This window comes from Mercenaria mercenaria, chromosome 18 (genome assembly GCF_021730395.1).
Source record: "Mercenaria mercenaria strain notata chromosome 18, MADL_Memer_1, whole genome shotgun sequence".
In the NCBI taxonomy this organism is placed as follows: Eukaryota; Metazoa; Mollusca; class Bivalvia; order Venerida; family Veneridae; genus Mercenaria; species Mercenaria mercenaria.
In genome coordinates, this window is record NC_069378.1 from 30,842,877 (window position 1) to 30,861,238 (window position 18,362).

The following is an 18,362-nucleotide window of genomic DNA, read 5'->3' on the forward strand; positions in this document are numbered from 1 at the left end:
TTCACACTGAATTTGTTTAATTTGTTTTCTTTTTTAGCGTTAAAATGTTCAAGTTTCAATAGCATTTCCATTTGTGTTTTGAACAATTGAAAGCTTGGAAATATGTTCTTAGTTCGGCATTGATATATAATAAATTTCGCGTTTAGTAATATATTCATTAAGGCAATGTTAAATTTTTCGTTACCTAGAATAATATCTGTCTTTGACCATTCAGTGGAAATATTCGGACAAGTTTCGTTTATCCATCTTTTGACCTCAGTCCAGTATAAGTTACTGTAACGGCAATCATAAAATAAGTGTTGTAAAGTTTCAGTTTCTGTATTACAGAAAGAACATAACGAATCATTTCTTAAACCCATTTTTTGAAGGGAGTAATTTGTTGCAATGATTCTAGGATTCAATCTAAATTGAAACCATTGCAACTTAGTATCTTTTGTTACAATGAAAGGGAATTTATATATATGTTTCCAGTTAAAAAGCGCATTTAAGTTTAATTCCTCAGTCCATTTTCACCTTGAAGAGAGAAATATTTTTGGCCTGGCAAGTAGGGAAGCAAAAATTTTTCTACATCCTTTTATTTGACTATTAATTATTTTAACTACAAATGGCCTCCCTTTTTGCATAATGTGGAAATCTAACCTTGTCAACTGTATATTTATTATCAATTTTTTAATAAACTAATAATTAAGAAATAAGGGCGGTTATATTTCGTCCGAAATAATTTCACTCGGGCTCCGCCCTCGTGAAATTATTACGCCCGACGTATAACCGCCCATCGTGTATAAATAGTGATAAAGCACTGTTTTGCTATGAATTATTTCGATTCTAATATGTTCTTTATTTGAAAAATTATATCAAATATGATGGAACTGTTTCTTCGCGCAAGCATGGCGCCAATAGTAGGTATTTGTTAAAACACACCAGGACCGGAAACGGTAATATGTCTTGCGGCAGGATTCAGTTCAAGCGAAAATTATTGCGAATTATTCAGTAAAGCGAATAACTAATTCAGCATGTGTATAGATTAATCAAAACATTTGTGCAATGTGACATTTCGTTAAAAACATGTTATTAAGTAAAATATTTCATACAATTTGAAAGCGCTATTTCTTGATGCGTACATGACGCTAAATATCACGTTGACGTGACGTCAACATAACATCGTTGTCAATCTGACTAAAGTACTTGATCTTCTAAACGAAGATCTGAGAATGACCCATTCACATTCGTCTTCTGTATAATTTGGATTTCCAATATTGCTATTTTTGTTTTCGCAAATCTATTTTTGTTTGAACCAATCAGACATATTGTTCGAATGTCAAAGAGTAAGAAAAATTTGCAGTTAATCCAGGGCTGGAACCCGGGACCTCTCGCTTACAGAGCAAGTGCCCTACCGACTGAGCTAACCGGCTATCTGACATCTCTCGACATAAAAATTGTTGATATCAAAAATACAAGGCTTTTTAAAGCTTGCAGAATGTTGTAAGTTAACTTTTGATTGGCTAGCGGAAGGGTTGTCAGAACGAGGCCATCAATAGCTCGTTGTCAGATCCTATGCGTAGCGTAATAGGAGATGTACTTTAGTCAGATTGGCTAATTTGTAGTATTATATTACGTGTTTATCTGAATATCGCTCAAATATTACAGAATCACTGTTGCACGACAATTATAGGTTATTAGATTTGTATCGAGAACATATGCATGTGTTCTCCAGCGGAAATATTGTGCGACTTTAGGAGCGGAAAATCATTCCGCGGAAGAACGAGTGCATATTTCTCGAAGCAAGTCTAAAAATTCTTTTATCATATACACATCTATATTTAGTTACATCTGTTTTATAAATGATACAAATTTGTTCTGCATCAAAATAACCGTATATGTTATCAGATACATTTGCGTCATAACCTAAACGCCGCCAAATGCAAAAAAAAAGTATTAAAATAGATCTACTATGAAAAATTTGGTTAAACAGCTTTTAAATGTAAATAGCGAAATGCACATAACATACCACAAGGTAAGTTTTTTTTAACCTTTTAGTTGCTTGGATCTCATTACTTGGTAATATGGGCATAAGTTGCAGTGTCATTGCATTTGTAAAACAAAATGAGAGAAAAAGCTCCTAATAACAGTTTCTCTAATTCCAATAGGCTTTAAAAGCGAACAGCACGGAACCTGACCAGACTGCGCGGATGCACAGGCTGGTCTGGATCCATGCTGGTCGCAAACCCACTATGTTGGTTTTCTCATGGCACGGCTCATTTTTTAAATGAAAATAGGATGAGTAACAAGCAAATCATTATTTGTTGAATGAATAGAGCGACTTACGAAAACAGTCTCTCGGAACCGAAATCATGATTCATAAAAAATGGACGTTAATGGTCGTGTTTGAAGGTTTGCAGAGAAAAAAGTTACAGAAATATCAAAAAAAAAAAAAAAAAAAAAAATAAGCTACGCATTATATGAGGAATATGCTGAATTGTATATTAAACAAAATTTCGAAAAGGAACTCAGTAACTTCAAATTAGGCGCATTCCACCTTAATTGAACGACTGAAACGTCGAGGTCTGATAATTCTTCAAACATGTCCTCGTAAGTAGGATACCGAAAAAGATGCAATCTAAATAATTAGCGCAAATAATTTGTAACAGTTTTGAGAAGTGTGTGTGTGTGCGTGGGGGGGGGGGGGGGGGGGGGCGTGTATGTGGTGTTTAAGACCAAAACAATCAACCTGGCTACTGCCCTTGTGATTAATACGCGGAAACTTTCATATCAAGTGGATTGTCGGAAATGAAGCATATATACGGCTTTCAGGGGCATACCTAGGTATACGCCTATGCGCCTGTGCGTACAATTCAAATTCGGCGCCGTGAAACTGAAAAGGCTTAAAATGCTAAAAATGCAATAAAATGCAAAGCCGAAGGCTATTTAAAGTTTTTAAATTGAACAAACTCATCTTAATGAGACTACAGAATCGTTTTTGAAATATTAGACTGATTTGTGTTTTTTAATATTCGTGAATATAGAAAAAAAAAACATAAAAGGTTAGTGTAGATTTCCTGGAAGCATAGAGCACAGCAAACGCAGCCAGAGACACAGATCGCCAAATAGGCCGGCAACAAATCGAAACACGCGCGCACGCATGCACGCACACGTACACATACTGACAGCGAGGACAAAACGAACGGATAAAGGAACACATTGGTCACCGCCCAGGAAAGGCCAGTGGCAACACATTCGAACGATACATTTATTTATATCTTTTTTCTTTCTAAATCATTTACTGCTTGCAAACAAAAAATTGTACAGATGAAAGCTGGTCTTAATGACTGAGCATTGCTCAGGTGAGCTAAAAAGTCTAGCCTACGGTTTATGTTTAGTATAAATGTATGCTAATTGGATGTTTTAGATTTAGAGCACCACTTGGGGGAAGCATTTTGCCACAAACTCTAAGTTGCGGTACTCTGACAAAAAAAGAGAGATTCTATTATGCATAATTATCATGTGAGGAAGCCATCCAGTTGGCTTACGGAAGGCCGTTGGTTCTACCTAGGTGGCCGCCCGTGATGAAATAATGTATGGAGGGACACCAACAGCAAAGCTCGAAAGTTCCTAAATGACCTAAATTTGTGTCGGTGCGTCGTTATACCCAACACATCTATTGCGCATGCAAGTTTCGCTGGAACAACCGAGCGATCGTTTTCTACAAACATACCAACAGAACACTATGTATGATATACTCAATTTGTGCATGTCGGAAAATCGGAAAAATTGTTTGCACAGAAATAGGACACCCGTCTAACCCTGCTGTCCAAGTTTCAGATGACATGTGTAATTCTTATATGACCAGGCAACTTTTAAATCATCACAACGATACTATGCTGACGTCACGTCGACGAGATATTTAGCACCTTGTAGGCATCGAGAAATAATAGCGCTTTCAAATTTGATCAAATATTTTACTTCAAAACACGTTAAAACGAAATGTTGCATAGCACAACTGTCTTGATTTAATTCATACACACACACTGAGTTGGTAATTCGCTGTGCAGATTGATTCGTCATAATTTGTGCTATAATTGAATTATTCCGCAAGACGTATTACCATTTCCGGTCCAGGCGTGTATAAACAAGGGAGCGTGACGACCTGCAATTAGGTGCTATACATCCGCGAAGAAACAGTTCTATCACAATTTAACATTTTTTTTTTACAATAAAAGACGTATTAGATGGCAAAACCGTGTATTAACACTATCATAGGCTCCGGCGGTATTACGTCGTACGAAATAATTCACTCGGACTAGCCCTCGTGAAATTATTACTTTCGACGTAAAACCGCCCTTCGTGCATAAATAGTTTTAGAACACTGTTTTGATATAAATTATTTCTTAAATCAAGAAATAAGAGGGCCATGATGGCCCTATATCGCTCACCTGAGTACCATTGCTCTTAATGATAAGATCAAGTTTTGACATAGATCACATAGGCATACACATTAAATGTCATCAGGATAAATATCTTCTTGTGACAGTCCCTTTTGACCTATGGATCACGTACTAGTCAGGGCCAATCTCCATAACAAGTTTAGGGTCCTAGGTTCAAATGCTGCATTTTTGTACTAGCATGACTATTCCTTACCCTGGAAGACTTAAATAACATTTAAAACCAATCTCATTAGATGCTGCTAAGGTATATTCATTTCATCAAATAAAAGGGAGGTAATTTGTCATAAATTCAGTCAAAAGTTATCTACTCTGATTGTCCGAGTCTATCTGATGGCATAACTGACATTTCAAATCAGTATCATCATTGGTTACTGTTTTAATTTGAAACAAAGGGAGGTAATTTGACATAAAATCAGTCCATAGTTATTTACCCTGATTGTCTCAGTCCAACTAATGACAATAATGAAATTTCAAATGTATCCTATAAATACTTACTGAGATAAATCCATTTTTATTAAAATCAGGGAAAGTAATCATGCATTCATGTAGATACAGAGTACAAGCCTTAACAACAATTTATTAGAAAAGTAAGTAAAAGTAGAAATTTCTTACCAGGGAAGACATAAATAACGTTTCAAACCAATCTCATTAGAAGCTGCTAAGTATATTCATTTACATAAAAAATAAAAGGAGGTAATTTGTCATAACTTCAGTCAGTATGTATCTTCACTGATTGTCCAAGTCCATCTGATGGCATAAATTAAATTTCAAATCAGTATCTTCATTAGTTACGGAGATGTACTCATTTTAATTTGAAATAAAGGGAGGTAATTTGACATAAATTAATCCATAGTTATCTACCCTGATTGTCTGAGTCCAACTAATAACAATAATGGAATTTTAATGAGTCCGATAAGAACTTACTGATAAAAATCCATTTTGATTAAAATCAGGGGAGGTAATCAGATATAAATAACTCCAGAACCTATGACTGGATCTGACAGATTCATCATGGAATCAAAGATTGTTGCTGAAGATATTCTGCAAGTTTATATCAAATCAAACCATAAATGAAGTCTCTATATGGCTGCAAAAGCCAAAACAGCAAATGTTGGACCTTTAAGGGGCCATTACCCTGGAACCCATGATGGGATCTGGCCAGTTTTCGAAAGGAACCGAGATATTATGCCAATACAAGTTGTGTGCAAGTTTGATTAAAGTTGATTGCAAAATGTTGTCTCTATCATGTTCACAAGCAAAAAATAGTAAATTATGGCCCTTTAAGGGGCCATAATTCTGGAACTCATGATGGGATTTGGCCAGTTTTCGAAAGGAAATGAGATATTATGCCAACATAAGTTGTGTGCAAATTTGATGAAAGTTGATTACTAAATGTTGTCTCTATCGTGTTCACAAACCAAAAATAGCTAACTGTGGAACCAATGACGGGATCTGGCCAGTTTTGGAAAGGAACCGAGATATTATGCCCATACAAGTTGTGTGCAAGTTTGATTAAAATCAAATACAAAATGGGGTCTCTATCGTTTTCACAAGGAAATTGTGGACGGACGACGGACGACGTACGACGGACGAAGGGCGATCACAAAAGCTCACCCTGTCACTACGTGACAGGTGAGCTAAAAAGCATGAGAACAAAAATGATCGGCCGACGTCTCGAGTCAGAAAAAAAGTAACGCTAAATATAACACTATTTGTGTGATGTTGAAGATTTTTTAATGGTTGCAATTAAAATCTAGCAATCTATCTATATACAAATCTCGATACCGACATACCATTTAGCAATTTACGCAGTTTGAATTTGCGTTTGACAATATTAGATGCTGTTTACGTTAACTAGAAAACAAGAGATGTCTCCATAGGATGACACATGCCCCCGATGGCACTTTGAATGAATAGTTATGGCCGATGTAAGAGTTTAGGACCTTTGACCTACGGAGCTGGGTCTTGCGTGCGACACGTCGTCTTACTGTGTCACACATTCATGCATAGTTATTTTAAAATCCATGCATGAATGACAAAGATATGGATCGGACATGCCCATCAATGCACTATCAGGAAAAATGACCTTTAACGTCTAAGTGTGACCTTGACCTTTGAGCTACGGACCTGGGTCTTGCGTGTGACACGTCGTCTTACTGTGGTACACATTCATGCCAAGTTATTTGAAAATCCATCTATCGATGACAAAGATATGGACCGGACACGCCCATCAATGCACTAACGTTTAACGTCTAAGTGTGACCTTGACCTTTGAGCTACGAACCTGGGTCTTGCACATGACACGTCGTCTTACTGTGGCACACATTCAGGCCAAGTTATTTGAAAATCCATCCATCGATGACAAAGATATGGGCCGGACACGCCCATCAATGCACTATCCTTTAACGTCTAAGTATGACCTTGACCTTTGAGCGACGGACCTGGGTCTTGCGCGCGACACGTCGTCTTACTGTGATACACATTTATGCCAAGTTACTTGAAAATCCATCCATCGATGACAAAGACATCGACCGGACACGCCCATCAATGCACTATCCTTTAATGTCTAAGTGTGACCTTGACCTTTGAGCTACGGACCTGGGTCTTGCGCGCGACAGTCGTCTTACTGTGGCACACATTCATGCCAAGTTATTTGAAAATCCATCCATCGATGACAAAGATATGGACCGGACACGAAAATTACGGACAGACCGACAGACCGACAGACAGACAGACGGTTCAAAAACTATATGCCTCCCTTCGGGGGCATAAAAAGTTATGTTTCGCGTGAGAAATCTTGAAAGATTTGCAATGTGTGGGTAGATGTATTTATCAAAATGCGGATGCAGAAGTCATGCATCAAATATTGACGAAGATTCCAAAAATAATAACAACAAAAAACTAGTATAACCTTCATGTGCGAGTACTGCCTATGAAATCTTCACATTGAAGAGGAAATTAAATAAACAAACAAATGAATAAATAATGATAATAACAGCTTTGCACACGGTTCGAATACTAGTATGCGATTTGTTCACAAGTTTAGCAGTTGGGATAAAGCGAGAATTTATTTAAACAAAAGCCAAAGCTTATAACACTTACGGTGGAACTCCTCGTCTGACTTTTTAAATAAAAATCCATGTGCGCTAGCAATTAGCATCCGCCTATTTTCCCAATAAATTCAGTCACCGTCATTTTTCCACATGTCATTTCAATACTCATACACATGTAAAAGCTGCAAACTATTGATCATTAATCAAAACGGAAGTCTCGTGAAATTGTGGTTGTTTAAAGTTAGTCGAAATATATAAAATGCTCATATCACGTTCTTTCAATGTAAAGCTATTTACTTTGCTCGGTTACTGTAACGTTCGTCATGATGCATATGACGTCATTTTAACACAACAACGTTTTGTAGCGTTTCTGTTGTAATTTATGCAGTATTTCGGCATTATTAAATCATTAAGCATCGGAGACAAGTTTATTTAATTGTACAGAAGAATGGATATACAAACACACTTAGTTTGTCGTATAATCACATCTAACTTCCGGTTGTACATGCGCAGACTCACATTTTTACAATAACTGCCACCAGACTGCCTATCCGAAAAGAAAATCATTTGGTATTTACCAGTTTTTGGTAGCCTTACGGGATAATAACTAAGTATCCAGATACGTTGGAAATTGTTCATTGACATTTTAGCCTAAAAGACATACTTCTTTGATTTTACAAGGAATATTGTATAGAATTTCTACTCCTCATACCTTTTTATGTTAGATCTTTCCCGCTTCCTTAAATATCATTAACAAACGACTCCTTTCGTTTGTGTCGATTTCCAATAGTCTTGTATATTGCGGATCTCTTTTTTTCAGACTTTGTTTATTATATTGTAATAAAGTGTTATTGGCATTTTGTATATTATATTTTAATGTAAGATTAATCAGTTTAATTCTTTTTCTTAAACAGACTCATATCAAGAAAATATCTAGATGATAATTAATATTATCTAGCAAAACTGAAGAGTTTGTATATTTTAGAATCTAAAGCATTGTGTCAGCTATTTGATTCATTTGTTGGCTCTATAGACGAGTTTACAACGCTGTTGGTTGCTAATATGTTTTACCGGATGTTTTGACTTTAATGCGCCTGCGCTTTTTACGTGTAGTAAGACCGCTAAACAATAAGTAAACCTACATAAAATCATCATTATAATACCAATCATTTTGCCACAATAAAAAGATTTTGATCACACAATTTATGGAACAGAATGTCATGATTAAAGATAGATACGTTTCTAATCATATCTTACCTGAAAACCCACCTTTGTTCTTATTTTCGTCAGAGCAGAACAAGAATCCGCTAGTCTAGATCAACTCACTAAAAAAGGTAGTCCTTATATTTGAAAATGTCATATTTTCTTTCATTTTATCTGTCAAAAGAGTTGTTTTCTTCAAATAGCTGTTGCGTATATTTTTTGAATGATCTCTATTTTAAATTCAAGGGTGGTAATATAAAATGTTCAAAGGGTAAGTGCAATAATAAACTTACAATTTCTAAAATTATATCGTCATTTAGAGGAAAGATCAAATCTACTCTTGCCGCCGAGGCAAATTCGTTATCTTAAACCATTTAAAAGATATATCAAATAAATCGAATTCTTTATTTAATGTGTCATTATGAATCCCTTTTTATCAGTTTTAATTTAATGCGCCTCATTTTGAGCAAGGCAGTTGCTGATGTGCAAAGGATTACATTACATTACATATCTTCTCCGGGTACATACTTACCTCATCTAATAGGGTTTAATTTAAAACACAATGTCAGAAAAAAGAAATTGATATTTGGATGAAATTCAAGACTTTTTAAACTTTGATCGTGCAGAAAAGTGGACTATTTATTAATGCATGTAATTATTGGTATGAACTGTGAGAAATATTGACAGTAAGGATGGCAGAGGACAATAATTATGCTATGCAGACAATGAACAGGTTCGAAATTTTACAAGAGCGCCAAAATGTAAATGTAAATGCGAGGTCTGATGTTGATACGAGATCTACATAGATTTCAAAGCAAGATTTTATGAATTGTTCGATTGATGGAAAGTTGGCATACATGTTTGAGGAGTTACGATGCATTAGACACGAGCAAGTAAGATGTAGTCGCGGGTTGGAGAACTTTGAAACATCACTCAGTGTTATGGACCATAAAGTCACTCAGGTAGCCGATATTACCAATTTTCAAACAGAATGCTTAAAAACATTAATATATAGGTCAATTGATAGTGAAGCCAGGTCTCGTAGGAACAATCTGATTTTTAGAGGATTCTCAGAGAACAGGGGAGAGAACTGTGTCGGCCTTGTTCGTGATTTCTTGGCTAACAATCTAGATTTAGATCCCACGCGATTCTACATTACCCGCGCTCACAGACTTGGGAGGCCTGACCCTAACAAAAATATCCAGATATATGTGTCGTTGTATACCGTTGCTATGGAACGCGGCAAGTGTAAATCTGTCTGTACTGAGTTATGCGTCTGAAATTTAGGCAGCAGTAAATCAAAAGAAATAGTCAACATGAAATTTTGTAAAATGCTATTCAATGTTAAAGTAATAATCCGTAGGGGAGCTAGTTCGTTATTCTCTATATGTGATAAAGTATGTATATGATTTTTATAAAAGGTTTGTCCAAATTATTACAAAATGATAATATTATTCTAAGAGAAGTTGATAATACTGCCTATGATGACTGCCCCTCACGTAAAGCAAAGTTGGCTGTCGAATCTTAAAAACATATTGTCTGCATATGGTTTGAATTATGTCTGATATAATCCAGATTGTTTTTCTAGCATATCTTTTATCTCGGACAAAAACAAAGTTTTATACAAAACACAAGACTGTTATGCCGATAAACAAATTGGTACCAGATTAGATTTGTATAAAGAATACACTTATCTACATTTGTTAATCTAAGGACTTACATTAGCAGAATAAAGATGCCTCATACTATTATACATGTACCTATATTTGCCCTATTTTTTCCATTGAAAATCATGACGTTCATTTTGTACAAATAGCAAAAGAAGAGTCCCCAAAGTTACGACAACGCTGCTTAGTGATAAGGGGCCGCTGTTTTGACGACGTCCGCGTATAGTCAGGGAAAACGTTCCTTAGATGACGACGGAGTTGTTTCGTCTGGTGAACAGAATGGCCGGGAAGCTGATTTTAATGTTAAATGCAACAAAATGTGTGCAATTTGTACTGAAACCTTGTTTACAAATGGAAAGGAAAAATAATGTAAATATAAGAAATGAATTAATTTTTTAGGCGTTCATGCGAAATGAATGACAGAATACGATCGGTAAACATGAATCGCTGATCCTATTCAGTCTGTCGTTCGTTTCGCATGAACCCCGAAAAAACAATTTAGTTCTTAAATAAACAGATAGCGAACAGCTTATAAATCTTTGATAAATCACGGTTCTTACCTTTTACACTCCGATAGCCTAATTGTAACACAAGAGATTCTCTCTCTCTCTCTGCTTCCATTTATAGGCCGATTATAACTCATTTTTTTCCAGTGTTAAATGGTAGGTAAACAAAATACATCACATTTTTTACTAACTGACATCTATTTTTTATATTTATTTTACTGTTGCAAAATGATCGCCGGTGCGGTCAGTACCGTACCAATAAATTGTCAATTCAATACCAGTCCGCGTACTTTACTATTACTCGGGTGCAGTCAATGCAGGCACCATATTTCAAGTTATAAACCATTTTCAAGTGTTTACGAATTGGCCTAATTTGTATTCGAGTGTCGTTGTAGATCAAGTGTACAAGTATTACGAACATAAGCTCTATATTTTCTTCTGATTTCATTTATATCAAACCTAAGGTGTTATTCACCATTTTCACAGTTGTTACTGCTTTATAATTTAATAAAAAAAAACTTCCAAAATAACTGAAAATTTCGTTATGCAACATTTTCAACCGTGGAGAGTTAATTATAACAGCATATTGCCTGCAAAATGGCCGTAGTGTTGTACCATACAAAGAATTTTCTTGGTTAGTATCGAAATAACATTTCAGAAGTTAATTAAATATAGGCAGTCGGTCGGATGCAAATAATGACGTCATTCATGATGTAATTATTACGCATGCGTACTTCTGTCCATATTGTAGTAACTAAAAATATACAGAAATATACCAATGATTCCTTAATTAGAAAATATATGCATTAGTTACCGTAATTTGATAACTATATAGATATTAAAAAACTATTTTGAGCAAATGCATTAAACTTTGAACTTTAAATTTATAAAACGGACATTATCGAAGATTTTTTTTTAAACTGCACACCTTCAAGTTCTAAACTTTTTAAAAATCCATCAATTTAAATTGTCCTAAGCCGACTTTTCGTTCATTCTACATGTATTTCTTATTGATTTCAATCACACAGCGGAAACTTCAAATTCTCCGTATTCTTTTTATACATAATACAGATGCATATAATTTTGATGAATATTCAATTGAATGAATTACCTGAAAGGAAAATTCTCTCTATTTGATCTTACGAACATTGGTGAATACATCCAAGGTTCAGGGTGATAATAGACTTGCAAAGTCTGTTGAGATCAAATAATCTGTAATATTGTTAATTTGAGCCGTGCCATGAGAAAACCAACATAGTGGCTTTGCGACCAGCATGGATCCAGACCAGCCTGCGCATCCGCGCAGTCTGGTCAGGATCCATGCTGTTCGCTAACAGTTTCTCTAATTCCAATAGGCTTTGAAAGCGAACAGCATGGATCCTGGCCAGACTGCGCAGGCTGGTCTGGATCCATGCTGGTCGCAAACCAACTATGTTGATTTTCTCATGAAAAAAAAAATCTCTCTAGGCTATCTAAACTAATACTAACACAAGAAATACTGTAATTGCATGATGCACGCACACCTTGTCGGCTCCACATAATTGATATTGAACAGCCATATTGCACGGCTATATTGCACGGACGTTAATATACTGTCTATGTTTCTAACAGCAGTTAAAATATATCGAACTTTTTTTATATTTCGACGTCCCAAAAATGCAAGTTCGTACCTGTTACTTACGACATAGTAAGGCGTATACATTTTCGGAAACTGCATTGAAAGGGCTGTAATTTGAACATAAAATGAGCCGTGCCATGAGAAAATCAACATAGTGGCTTCGCGACCAGCATGGATCCAGACCAGCCTGCGCATCCGCGCAGTCTGGTCAGGCTCCATGATGTTCGCTTTTAAAGCCTATTGGAATTGGAGAAACTGTTAGCGAACAGCATGGAGCCTGACCAGACTGCGCGGATGCGCAGGCTGGTCTGGATCCATGCTGGTCGCACACCCACTATGTTGGTTTTCTCATGGCACGGCTCAAATCATAATTGTGTGACCTTGTTAATTGAGCCAGAATTACTATTTGTTAATGATACAAGGTCGTATCTGTAACTTACGACCGAGTTTTCGGAAGGTATATATGTCATTGTATATACTGTTTTTCACTTATGACAAAGTTGAAAAAACGGCGTGTATAAGGGACATTTTTTATGATTTAATAACAATTTATTAAGTTTTATAATTTAAAAGGGTGAAATTATTAGTCATAGAATTTTCTGCTACATGCACAAAGGCCATTTTCCAGTGTAAACCGTACCCATCCGTTCTCTATGTTTATACAATATATGTGTGTGATGTGACTACATGTATATGTTTGCTATATGAGATATATATCGTTTAAAAGATGAAGTACTGTGTCTATCTGAACATCATAAAATGTACTTTGCCGTAAGTGTTTTGTATAGTGAGATGACGTTTTATGAATCCCTGCTCTCTCCAGACTTAAGTTGTTACATCCGTCACGAACTTTGAACTGATATGTTTAAAGTAGATGTGTGAGTAATAATCGATTACAGTCATGAACATTTTATTTTCAACTTCGACTTTTAACTACATTTCCAGTATCAAGTTTAAGTTTATTTCAAATATTCCATTAGGCCAAAAGGCCCATGAGGATTTACAATCAATATAATGGCAAGACAAATAATACACTGATATACAAACATTTAAACGGACAAGGTTGTATGGTACTAAATCACTATACATACAATTACGTATTAAATTGTCTGGTGAAGACTTACTGAATTACAGAAACGGCATAATAGCTTAACTAGCAACTGGTGTTACGTAGCATACCATGTTTACATGATACTATTGTCAAATGCTTATTCAATTAATTTAAATAATTATCACAGTGCGTATGTCAAAAACGACAACGATTAAGACAATTTTATCTTGAATCCACATAACAAACGCTGATCTTGTCAAAACGAAACACAAGAACAACGTTTGGAATCCGTGAAATATATACGTTTTGTATACGACTTTTCAAGTAACTTAATAAAATAGTATGCCACGTAACATTGCATGTTATATGTTACAATAACGGTATGATTAAAGTGAAATATTATTCTCCTGACAAGACATAAAATTATAAATATGTCATCGCATGATAACCATCATATTGTAATCACTGATTATAGACTATATCAACCTTGTATAACTGGTTTCTTGACAAATAATCAGTTAGAAATCGATATATGGTAAATAAGCAGTCATTGACAGACATAATAAACGTTAAGGTTCAATTATCTTAACGTGGTTGTAAAAATTTAGTAAGTGCATATTGTTTGGAAATATAAAACAACAACAAACAAACAACATTTACCATAATCTATAATAAATGTTCAAGTGAAACGCAAGAGCGGGTTAACTTAATAGCCAGTTACGCATAGTGATATTACAATACATATAGCACAATTGCAAATTCTGTGATTTCATCTAACTTTTTAAATCAAACATTGCATAATGTTAATATACATTAGTTTCAAAACATATGTTCTCTTCTGATTTGAAAGGCATTATAAATATTTTTTTCCAAGCTTACGTACAATATTTTCATTGCATGAGTTCATTAATTCAATTAATTTTGCCATACATGGTCGTCTCCAATAATATATAGGTATACATTGCTTTCTTAAATCTGAATATAATGGACATTCAAATACAAAATGATATTCGTCTTCTAATACTCCACATACTAAACATTTTCTTTCACTGATAGGAGTACTAATAGGTTTTGTCCATCTGCCTGTTTCAATATGCAATCGATGAGAAGAAACTCTCAATTTAGTAAAATTCCTACAATGCCTATTAATAGTAATATATTTAAGATATGACTGAAATCTAAATTCTGATAAATGTCTATAAAACAAAGCTCTACTTCATGTAAACAGATACGCTGATAGTGTTCAACTTCCGTGTAAATATCACAGATATTAATAATTTTAGCTATATTTATCGCTTGACGTATTAAGTTTTAGTATGAATGAAATGTCACACATCTATTTTAAACATATGTGATTGGAATAAAATAAATTAAACATAGTTCCCTTTTGGGGCCTCATCTTAGGGTAATTCATGCCGACAAATCGTATGTGTAACCCTGTTCTGATTCAGCATACTTCATGATTGTTAAATACAAATGTTCATGTTTTCTTCATCAAAAACATCTTTTCATACTCAATTTTAACATTCAACACATGTATCTTGAGAACTATGAGTTGGTCAAAATATGTATATTTGTCAATACCAACTGTTTGTCGGACCATGTAAAACCAACATAGTGGCTTTGCGACCAGCATGGATCCAGACCGCGCAGTCTAGTCAAGATCCATGCCGTTCGCTAATGGTTTCTCTAATTGCAACAGGCTTTGAAAGCGAACAGAATGGATCCTGACCAGACTGCGCGGATGCGCAGGCTGGTCTGGATCTATGCTGGTTGCAAAGCCACTATGTTGATTTTCTCATGGTGCGGCTCAAAATTTTAGATCATGTAAATCATTGCTTTATAGATACATACCCATGTAATGGAAAAAAACTATTTTTCTTGAGACGTTTTTATCTCCCTTTTTAAAATTTAATTAAAAGGAGGCTTCAGAGCAGGTAGAGCGTGCCTCCTACTCTTGTAGAATTTGGGATGCCTCAAAGTCATCTGAGACAAATTTTGGTGCTTTCTTCACAAATGGAAACATCTTTGCCATATTTTGTTCAATGTATTTTATACTATAAAATATACTTAATGAATATTGCTATTACTTAATGTATTCTAAATCATTCAAGAGCATTCTAAAATAATTGAGACTGTTCTATAACATTTTGGAAAAGAAAGAAATAGACAGAATACTGAGTGGAAAATTCATGAACAAATTGATTCAACGTTCAAAATGATCATTCCACTCAATAAAAAATAATAAGATGGTGACAGCTTGAATCTTAATAAGTACTGAATATCATTGATACGCTATTATAATCAATTGGAAAGACTGAGTAGTACGAATATATGTTAATATATAAAGTGACAGACAGTGTATCTCACGCGCTTTTAACACTCAATGAATATGTACATGGTATCTTTCGTATATTGTACAATCGCTGAAGAAAGATTATCCCTGAAGGAATATTATTTAGGAAATATTACATATGTCTTTGATTCTCACGGGAGGTCACCCTGCAAATAATATTGAATGAATTTTAACTGAATGTTCTTTTGTTTTGTTCACTCTCTCATTGCTATGCATGTTTAGTATATTTTGTTCTTATAACGATGAACTGTACATGTTCAAGTTATATCAATAAATTACTGTTCTGTTCTGTTCTGTTGTTTTATTATAGAACAGAGCACAACAGAATAGTGTTAAAAGGAGCACATGTATTTGTGATTATTTATATGTAAACTCGATCCATCTTTGCATGATATTTTGATAACTATTTTTTGTGTGTTTTAACCGGATTTTAAGTATCAAAGGATTATACATTAGCACATTACAGGAGTTTGGTGACAATTTGTCAATTCGAACTTAAGCCATAGACTGAAAGCCATTTGCTCTGCTTGACGATCTAATTTCTTCTATTTTTACTGTGATATTTTGACCTTGACAGCAAACAAACGCCCTAATGCCAGAATGCACACATGCAATGTTTCCAAAGTAAAAGTAAAACTCACTTACTTGGCAAAATATCCGCCCTAGGGTGATGATTTGTCAACAAAATCCGCTATATTTACCCGATAGACACACTTTTCTCACTTAAACGACCGAAAGACACCATTTAAGTCCTACCCCCTTTCTATGTGCTAAAGTTTAGAACATTATTCTTTACACACACTTTAACCATACAAGTCCCTGTATTTTATAGAGCCATTGAACAGACTCAATCAAAACAAGTATGCTGTTATTTTCTTAGTCGTTTTGTAAATTTTATTCAATACACAAATGACATGTTGGAAATTCTATAGCAAAGATTCACTTACAAGAACGAGAAAGAAACACTTGCCTTATTTATTAAAAATTAAGGATAAAATGCTCTTCAAAAGCATTGCGTTTTATCGTAAAACTAGTTGAATAAATGAGAAAACTCACTCATGCAAGATCCTCTATGTATATTACTAAAATCCGTTAAATTCAAGGATTAAGACTGTCGACATTTTCCTGTCAGATACCGGTAATTCACTCAAATGAATATTTATCAAAATTATGTAGATCTAACTCTGTATTATGACTATGTTGAAAGTAAATACAGAATTTGAAATTTCAATCGTTTCATTGAAATCAATGATAAATCGAATGAAAAGTTGGTTGCTTCGATGAATTTTTAAAAGTATGTGATTTTAAGCAATGTAGTTTATAAAACTTTTATAGTATATGTTTTACGTTTTAAAGCTGGTAATGCATGAAACATCGCTGGCGAACATCGCTGTAGCGAGCAAACTACGGGGACCCACGCATATATTTTCTAATTAATGTTGATCTGAAAGCGACACATGACAAGTACAGTACATTATTACGTAAAACATTTCAATTTTGACAAAGGTACGTTAAAATATTGAATTAAATTTCACTCCTCCAAAATACTTCTTACCGCGGGACCGTGTAGAGCTAGGCATAGCTCTTATCATTTTACCAATCGGATAAAACACTTGTCTCTTATTAATATTCAATAAATACTTCAATGTGCTGTTGTTAAAAGAACACAAGACTGTTTCTTTAAAATGCATAGAAACTTTTTTAGTAAGATATTTAGCTTCTTTTTAAAAAGGCATCGCTGACAAGATGTCAGATCTTCGAAAAATACTCAGCATTTTCGCAAGCGGTAAACTTTACAGATTTTGTTATTTGATAGCGGTACCTCTTCCTTCCACATGACCATGTAAATAATAGAAAATTTATTCATTCCGGATATTGCTTATTGGATTTTTTTTTTATTTTAAGCAAATACCACGGTTTTTCTAGCGTAATACAGTATTTCACAAATAAATGACGTCATCACTGACGCCACAATTAGAAACGCTAGAAAAGTTATTTTCACCATGACGTTCAAATATTTGTTTTGTAGATATATTAGCATTATTTATCTGTTAAAATATTTAATGTTTTAGAATTTTGAACTCATTATTTTAGGCCATTTTATACAGAAAGCCGTACAAAGCACTTTGACAGAAATTTACAACATTCAAATTCTAATCCGCTCATTTTGATATGAAAAAATAAAACGGAACAGTTTTGAGATTACCCCTCAAATCTGAAGGAAGTATGGGGTACATATACGTTCACATTTCCATGTCCGTGTCCGTGATAAAAGTCTAGTAAAAGCCCTTAACATTGGACCACTATATATATGTTTTATACTATAAACATTCTGCATAATTTCCTAACTGATTCCAGTCATTGCAATTTACATAGTGTGTAATTGTATGTAAGTGTTTCAATGAAACACTTAACATTTGAACACTGTATATATGTTGTGTACTAGGGCCTACAGATATTCTGCAT

General features: G+C 34.6%; 1 protein-coding gene across 4 annotated transcripts in view; it reads right to left on the reverse strand.

The window, feature by feature from the left end:
* LOC123539513 (uncharacterized) overlaps positions 1-18,362 on the reverse strand; it is an 87,580-nt gene that overhangs the window by 50,770 nt on the left and 18,448 nt on the right. Inside the window, exon 1 of one of the 4 annotated variants that reach the window (XM_053529498.1) lies at positions 16,542-16,966. The exons of 2 other annotated variants lie outside the window; for them this stretch is intronic. The gene's annotated coding sequence lies outside the window, so the exon portion shown is untranslated. Of the gene's footprint in view, positions 1-7,544; positions 7,639-16,541; positions 16,967-18,362 lie in introns of those variants that run through there. One more of the 4 variants, XM_045324169.2, reaches the window with a different exon arrangement.